The sequence below is a fragment of the Nerophis ophidion genome, linkage group LG12, assembly GCF_033978795.1.
Source record: "Nerophis ophidion isolate RoL-2023_Sa linkage group LG12, RoL_Noph_v1.0, whole genome shotgun sequence".
Lineage (NCBI taxonomy): Eukaryota > Metazoa > Chordata > Actinopteri > Syngnathiformes > Syngnathidae > Nerophis > Nerophis ophidion.
In genome coordinates, this window is record NC_084622.1 from 34,062,697 (window position 1) to 34,070,198 (window position 7,502).

At 42.3% G+C, this 7,502-nt stretch overlaps 1 pseudogene; it reads left to right on the forward strand.

Moving 5' to 3' along the window:
• Positions 1-431: 431 nt before the first annotated feature.
• LOC133562837 (uncharacterized protein K02A2.6-like) lies at positions 432-2,166 on the forward strand (annotated as a pseudogene).
• Positions 2,167-7,502: the final 5,336 nt, after the last annotated feature.

The following is a 7,502-nucleotide window of genomic DNA, read 5'->3' on the forward strand; positions in this document are numbered from 1 at the left end:
TGGTGAGAGTGGACGACATTTTAGTAACAGGGAAGGATGATGCTAGTCACTTAAAAAATCTCGCAGCGGTGCTTGAGAGAATTGCAGCTGCAGGCCTTCGCTTGCGACAACAAAAATGTGTGTTTATGGCACCCGAGGTAGTGTATCTCGGTTACAAAATCAACTGCAACGGCATACATCCAGTGGCGGACAAGGTTGAAGCCATTGTAAATGCTCCTCAGCCAACTGACCAGACACAGTTGAAATCCTTCCTTGGAATGCTAAATTACTATCACAGATTCTTGCCAAACATATCCACCATTTTGGAGCCTTTACACGAACTGTTGAGAAAGGGAAATGTGTGGAAATGGACGACGAATCAGAGTCGAACATTCGAGGCAGCAGAAAAGTGTCTCCAATCTGGTAAATTATTGATACACTTTGATGATGGAAAGCCACTTTATCTGGCCTGTGATGCTTCGCCATATGGTGTGGGAGCCGTTCTATCTCACCGTTTCCCAGATGGTTCAGAGAAGCCCATTGGATACATGTCACGTTCACTAACAGTGGCTGAGAGGGGTTACTCTCAATTGGAAAAGGAGGCACTAGCCATCATGTTTGGCCTAAAAAAATTCATCAATACCTTTTCGGCAAGCACTGCACCATTGTCACAGATCACAAACCGCTACTGGGTCTTTTGGGTGAGAGCAAAAGCATTCCACAGTTGGCGGCAGCCAGAATGCAGAGGTGGGCCTTGCTTTTGGCAGCTTATGAATACACCTTAGAATACAAGGAAGGCTCGAAACATGGCAACGCTGATGCTTTGAGCCGACTCCCATTACCAGTCAGGCCCAGCAGTACACCACGCGAGGAAGAGGTAATAATGCTGATGGAACACATGAATGGCACACCATTGCAAGCCAAGCAGATCCGGGACTGGACCAGACGAGATCCAATTTTGTCCAGAGTGCAACAATGGCTGTTACATGGTTCCTGGCCCAAGGTATGTACTGATCCACGAGTGAAGCCGTATATGAAAAGACAGCATGAGTTGAGTGTGGAAGATGGCTGCCTTCTGTGAGGGACAAGGGTGGTAATACCACCTCCAGGTCGGCAGGTAATGACGGAAGAGCTACATGCAGCTCATCCAGGGGTCTCAAGGATGAAATCCCTAGCCCGGAGTTACGTGTGGTGGCCCAACATGGATGAGGAGTTGGAGGCAGCAGTGCGCAGATGCCATACATGTCAAGCTAACCAGGCCACACCTCCGGCCGCTACATCCTTGGGAGTGGCCAAATCAGCCATGGATGAGACTACATTTGGATTTTTGCGGGCCCATTCTAGGAAAAATGTTTCTGATTGTCATCGATGCTTACTCCAAGTGGATGGAGATCATCCCAATGCAGTCCATAACCTCTTCAAGAGAAATTGAGAAGCATATTTGCCACTCATGGCATCCCAGCAAGTCTGGTTACAGACAATGGGCCAAGTCTGGTCAGTGCAGAGTTTGAACATTTCCTAAAAAAAAATGGCGTAAAACATGTAACAACAGCCCCATACCACCCGTCCTCAAATGGCTGTGCGGAGCGCGCTGTACGGATCTTCAAGGAAGCCATCAAGAAGATGGGGGAGGGAAGTGTGGAAACAAAGGTGTCGAGTTTCCTGTTTGAATACAGATCAACTGGCACCACACCTGCGGAGCTGCTAATGAACAGGAGATTGCGAATGCAGCTGGACATGGTCAGGCCAGCACTGTCAGACAAAGTGAGCTCAAACCAGGAAAAACAAAAACAGAACCACGACAAAAGGGCAAGGGACCAAGTGTTCACAGACTGTGAAGCCGTATACATACGAGGATATGCGGGCCAGAAATGGATTCAGGCAAGACTCGTGGAGAGGACTGGTCCAGTGTCTTGGACAGCAAAAACTCAAGATGGCAAGCTGGTGAGAAGACATCAAGATCAGATCCGTCCACGTTATGATCAGAAGGAAACTCTTCGTGACACATCCGAGGACAGTTTTCCAGAGGATTTCCATTCAGCACCACCAGGAGCAGTTGATCAGGAACCAGATGAGCCTGAACCAGGTGATCAAGCACAGGATGCAGAAGTGGGAGTCAGGGGCACCGCTCGCCAAAGGAAACCTCCATCATATCTCAAGGACTGTGTTTTCACACGGACTCAGTGATTTCTGGGGGTTGTGTATTACACTAAGAGGGGACTATGAATATTTGACTGGACTATGGGTGGAGGGAATGTTGTAATGTTAATGTGCCATTTTTGATCAGGCTGCACCGTGACCACCACTAGGGGGTCCAGGCGGGTTCCTAGGCAACGGGACGAGTAGTGTTTTGACAGCTGTAGAGCTAATGGCTGTGTATAATGTATATGTGTGCTGATCTTCATTAAAAGTTCGAGTTGAGCATTATAAGGAATAAGTCACTTTACTACAGTTATCCCATTGGGTTGAGTTTTTTTCTTGCCCAAATGTGGGATCTGAGCTGAGAATGTTGCTGTGGCTTGTGCAGCCATTTGAGACACTTGTGTTTAAGGGCTATACAAACAAACTTTGATTGATTGATTGAAATGCTCGCTACTGTAAACCGATTCCCATGGTTTACTTAAAAGAGCCATTCAAAAAGACTTGATTTTTTTGTGAATGTTTCATCTTTAGCCTTTTCAAAAATGTATGTTTTCTTTAGAACACCCGACATACTCATTTTGCAAATTTAAATACAGTCAAACCTTTCTTATATCAAGCACCCAATCGGAGCAGCAAAAGTGGCCGCAATAGACAGGTTGCCATGACGAAATTACACGGATATTCATAGAAATAATGATGAATTAGATTTATGCAACGCTTTTTTCTAGTGACTCAAAGTGCGTAACTCTGAGAAACCACTATTCGTTCACTGCACATTGACACCTTTATTGTGGTAAGCTCCATCTGCAGCCACAGCTGCCCTGGTGTAGACTGACGGAAAGAGAAAATATTATGACTAAAGGTGGAACTTCAGGAACCATCAAGTATCTGGACCACCACGCTGCCATTTTAAGCCACGACATCCATATTATGAAAGAAAGCACAAAACAATTAATATCATTGCAAGTTATCCTTAAAACAGTGAACCAATACTGTACTAACAAAAATAATTGTTACGTTTTGATCAGCACGGTAGAAGAGGGGTTAGTGGATGTGCCTCACAATACGAAGGTCCTGAGTAGTCCTGAGTTCAATCCCAGGCTCTGGATCTTTCTGTGTGGAGTTTGCATGTTCTCCCCGTGACTGCGTGGGTTCCCTCCGGGTACTCCGGCTTCCTCCCACTTCCAAAGACATGCACCTGGGGATAGGTTGATTGGCAACACTAAATTGGCCCTAGTGTGTGAATGTGAGTGTGAATGTTGTCTGTCTATCTGTGTTGGCCCTGTGATGAGGTGGCGACTTGTCCAGGGTGTACACCGCCTTCTGCCCAAATGCAGCTGAGATAGGCTCCAGCACCCCCCGCGACCCCGAACGGGACAAGCGCTAGAAAATGGATGGATGGAAGGTTTTGATCATGTTCTCCCTTTGACGATCTGTCACATTCACGGTTTGTCATGTTTCCTTAGTTTGTGTTTATTTCCTGTTAGCGCTCTTATTTTAGTTCCACTTCCTGCATATCTCGCTGTGGGCTCGTTTCCCTAACTTGTCCCTGTGTGGCAGCTTGGCACACCTGATTGCAGTGGACAATCAGGCTACAATTTACGCCAGCCTCGCCCTCCAGTCATGGCTCGATGATTATTTGCCTGTTTCCTGTTTCTATATTCAGGCTTCACGGTGGCAGAGGGGTTAGTGCGTCTGCCTCACAATACAAAGGTCCTGCAGTCCTGGGTTCAAATCCAGTCTCGGTTTCTTTCTGTGTGGGGTTTGCATGTTCTCCCCGTGAATGCGTGGGTTCCCTCCGGGTACTCCGGCTTCGTCCCACTTCCAAAGACATGCACCTGGGGATAGGTTGATTGGCAACACTAAATTGGCCCTAGTGTGTGAATGTGAGTGTGAATGTTGTCTGTCTATCTGTGTTGGCCCTGCGATGAGGTGGCGACTTGTCCAGGGTGTACCCCGCCTTCCGCCCGATTGTAGCTGAGATAGGCGCCAGCGCCCCCCGCGACCCCGAAAGGGAATAAGCGGTAGTAAATGGATGGATGGATGGATGTTTCGATATTCCCTGCTGTTGCACTTTTTCTTTTTGACATTAAAGTCATGCTTTCCTGCGTCATGCCTGCCATTACTGCATCTTGGGGTTCAGGACCAACAGAACCTGACACTCCCTGCATTATAAAATAACGAATAAGATAAAATCAGCCATCTGCTGCAGTCAAAGAACCGTTCTTAAATCCAACATTAAAGTGCATAGACGTACCAAAATGTCATTTTCTGTTCATGGGAGAATGTTATTTACTATAATCTGAACCCAGGTGACTCTGTTATCAACTGCTGATAAGTACAAAGTATACCTCACCTCTCACCCTAATAAATGGGAGGCTCCAAATCCTCTCTGTCCAGCAAAGGAAACTACAACTGACAGATTTTTATTAGATGTTTTAATGTCACTGACACATTTTATTTTTACGCAAAATCTGAAAACGGAGACAATGACATTAGACACAATTTATTTTGACTTCAGACTTGTGAAGTTTCCCAGCAACTTTGAAGCAGATTGTGAGTAAAAAACATAACCATAACAATGTATATACTCTGGTCTGGAATAAATGTACGCTCAAAGTAACTAACACTTATATAATTATTTAGATTTTAGATTAACCCTCCCTTCGCAAATGAGCCATATTCATGTGCATGCGCATGGGATTTCATGTCCTCATTTGACTTGCTTTCCCAAGGCAACACTTCCTGTCCTGGTCTGTGTCTGGACCTTGTCCTTAGAATCTGTCGTTTTTTTTTTTTTTTTAATTAAACCTTTTCTGCAATAACCTGACTCCCCCAAGTCTTATATTAGGATACATAAAATGACGAATACACTTTTGCAACGTAACTAGGGCTGTCAAACGAATAATTCTTTAAATCGCAAATTATCCCATTTTGTTCATAGTTCACTCAAAATTATTCACCATTAATCGCAGATCAATCTCATTTTTCATCATTAATAAGTGTAACGTAAAAAGATAATTTTCAGGTTTTTAAAACCATGACTGAACAATATGTTTGCTTCAATGACATGTTTATTAAACATTATTATTTGATACACAGCTCAACACAAAATGGACATGAACAGGCTTTTAATGACAATGTGGATTGTTACGATCATGGTTTAATCGTCAAATAAATTCTTGATATTCTGTACATTACATCAGTGGTTCTCAAATGGGGGTACTTGAAGGTATGCCAAGGGGTACGTGAGATTTTTTTTAAATATTCTAAAAATACAACAATTCAGAAATCCTTTATAAATATATTTATTGAATAATACTTGACAAAATATGAATGTAAGTTCATAAACTGTGAAAACAAATGCAACAATGCAATATTCAGTGTTGACAGCTAGATTTTTCATAGACATGTTCCATAAATAATGATGTTAAAGATTTCTTTATGGATGGATCTATATTACAATCCCCAAAGAGGGCACTTTAAGTTGATGATTACTTCTATGTGTAGAAATCTTTATTTATAATTGAAACACTTTATTTTTCGACAAGTTTTTAGTTATTTTTATATCTTTTTTTCCCAATTAGTTCAAGAAAGACCAGTACAAATGAGCAATATTTTGCACTGTTATACAATTTAATAAATCAGAAACTGATGACATAGTGCTGTATTTGACTTCTTTATCTCTTTTTTTTTTTTCAACCAAAAATGCTTTGCTCTGATTAGGGGGTACTTGAATTAAAAAAATGCTCACAGGGGGTACATCACTGAAAAAAGGTTGAGAACCACTGTCCTACACTCACAGTAAAAAATAGTACTATGTTGTTGAGGGTCAGAAAGAATACAAGTTAATTGTATTCATGTCGTTACATGACAATGTCTAAACCGTTTCTATTTGATAAACAAAGGCTAACATTCAGCCTGCTAAACATTCTGTAATTGAGGACCATTGATTGATTGATTAAAACTTTTATCAGTAGATTGCACACTACAGTACATATTCCGTGCAATTGACCACTTAATGGTAACACCCGGATAAGTTTTTCAACTTGTTTAATTTGGGGTCCATGTAAAACATTCATCCATCCATTTCCTACCGCTTGTCCCTTTTGGGGTCGTGGTGGGTCACTGGAGTCTATGTCAGCTGCATTCGGGCGGAAGGCGGTGTACACCAAGGACAATTGCCACCTCATCACAGGGCCAAGACAGATAGACAAACAACATTCACAGTCACATTCACACACTAGGGCCAATTTAGTGTTGCCAATCAACCTATCCCCAGGTGCATGTCTTTGGAAGTGGGAGGAAGCCGGAGTACCCGGAGGGAACCCACGCAGTCACGGGGAGAACATGCAAACTCCACACAGAAAGATCCTGAGCCTGGATTTGGACCCAGGACTGCAGGACCTTCGTATTTTGAGGCAGATGCACTAACCCCTCCACCACCGTGCTGGCCCCACGCAAATCAATTTAAATGGTAAATAAATACCATCAACCAAAACATGTTATTAAATAATATACACAATATTTGAACCTGCCACAAAAATTCCTTTGCCTATGCTAGCATTTATTTAGTTGGAAATATCACAGATTACATTACAAAACATCAATGACAAAGCAGACTCGTAATATAACACATTTTTATTTTGTTAGTGTAGTATGTAACGCTTTTATTTTAAAGCATGAAGTGTGTGAACATGCAAACTCCACACAGAAAGATCCCGAGCCTGGGATTGAACTCAGGACTGCTCAGGACCTTCGTATTGTGAGGCAGATGCACTAACCCCTGTTCCACCGTGCTGGCCCCACATAAATCAATTTAAATGGTTAATCAATACCATCAACCAGAACATGTTATTAAACAATATACACAATATTTGAACCTGCCACAAAAATTCCTTCGCCTCTGCTAGCATTTGTTTAGTTGGAAATATCACAGATTACATTACAAAACATTCTATGACAAAGCAGGCTCGTAATATAACACATTTTTATTTTGTTAGTGTAGTATGTAACACTTTTATTTTAAAGCATGTAGTGTGTGAACATGCAAACTCCACACAGAAAGATCCCGAGCCCGGGATTGAACTCAGGACTGCTCAGGACCTTCATATTGTGAGGCAGATGCACTAACCCCTGGTCCACCGTGCTGGCCCCACGTAAATCAATTTAAATGGTTAATCAATACCATCAACCAGAACATGTTATTAAATAATATACACAATATTTGAGCCTGCCACAAAAATTCCTTTGCCTATGCTAGCATTTATTTAGTTGGAAATATCACAGATTACATTACAAAACATCTATGATAAAGCAGGCTCGTAATATAACACATTTTTATTTTGTTAGTGTAGTATGTAATGCTTTTATTTTAAAGC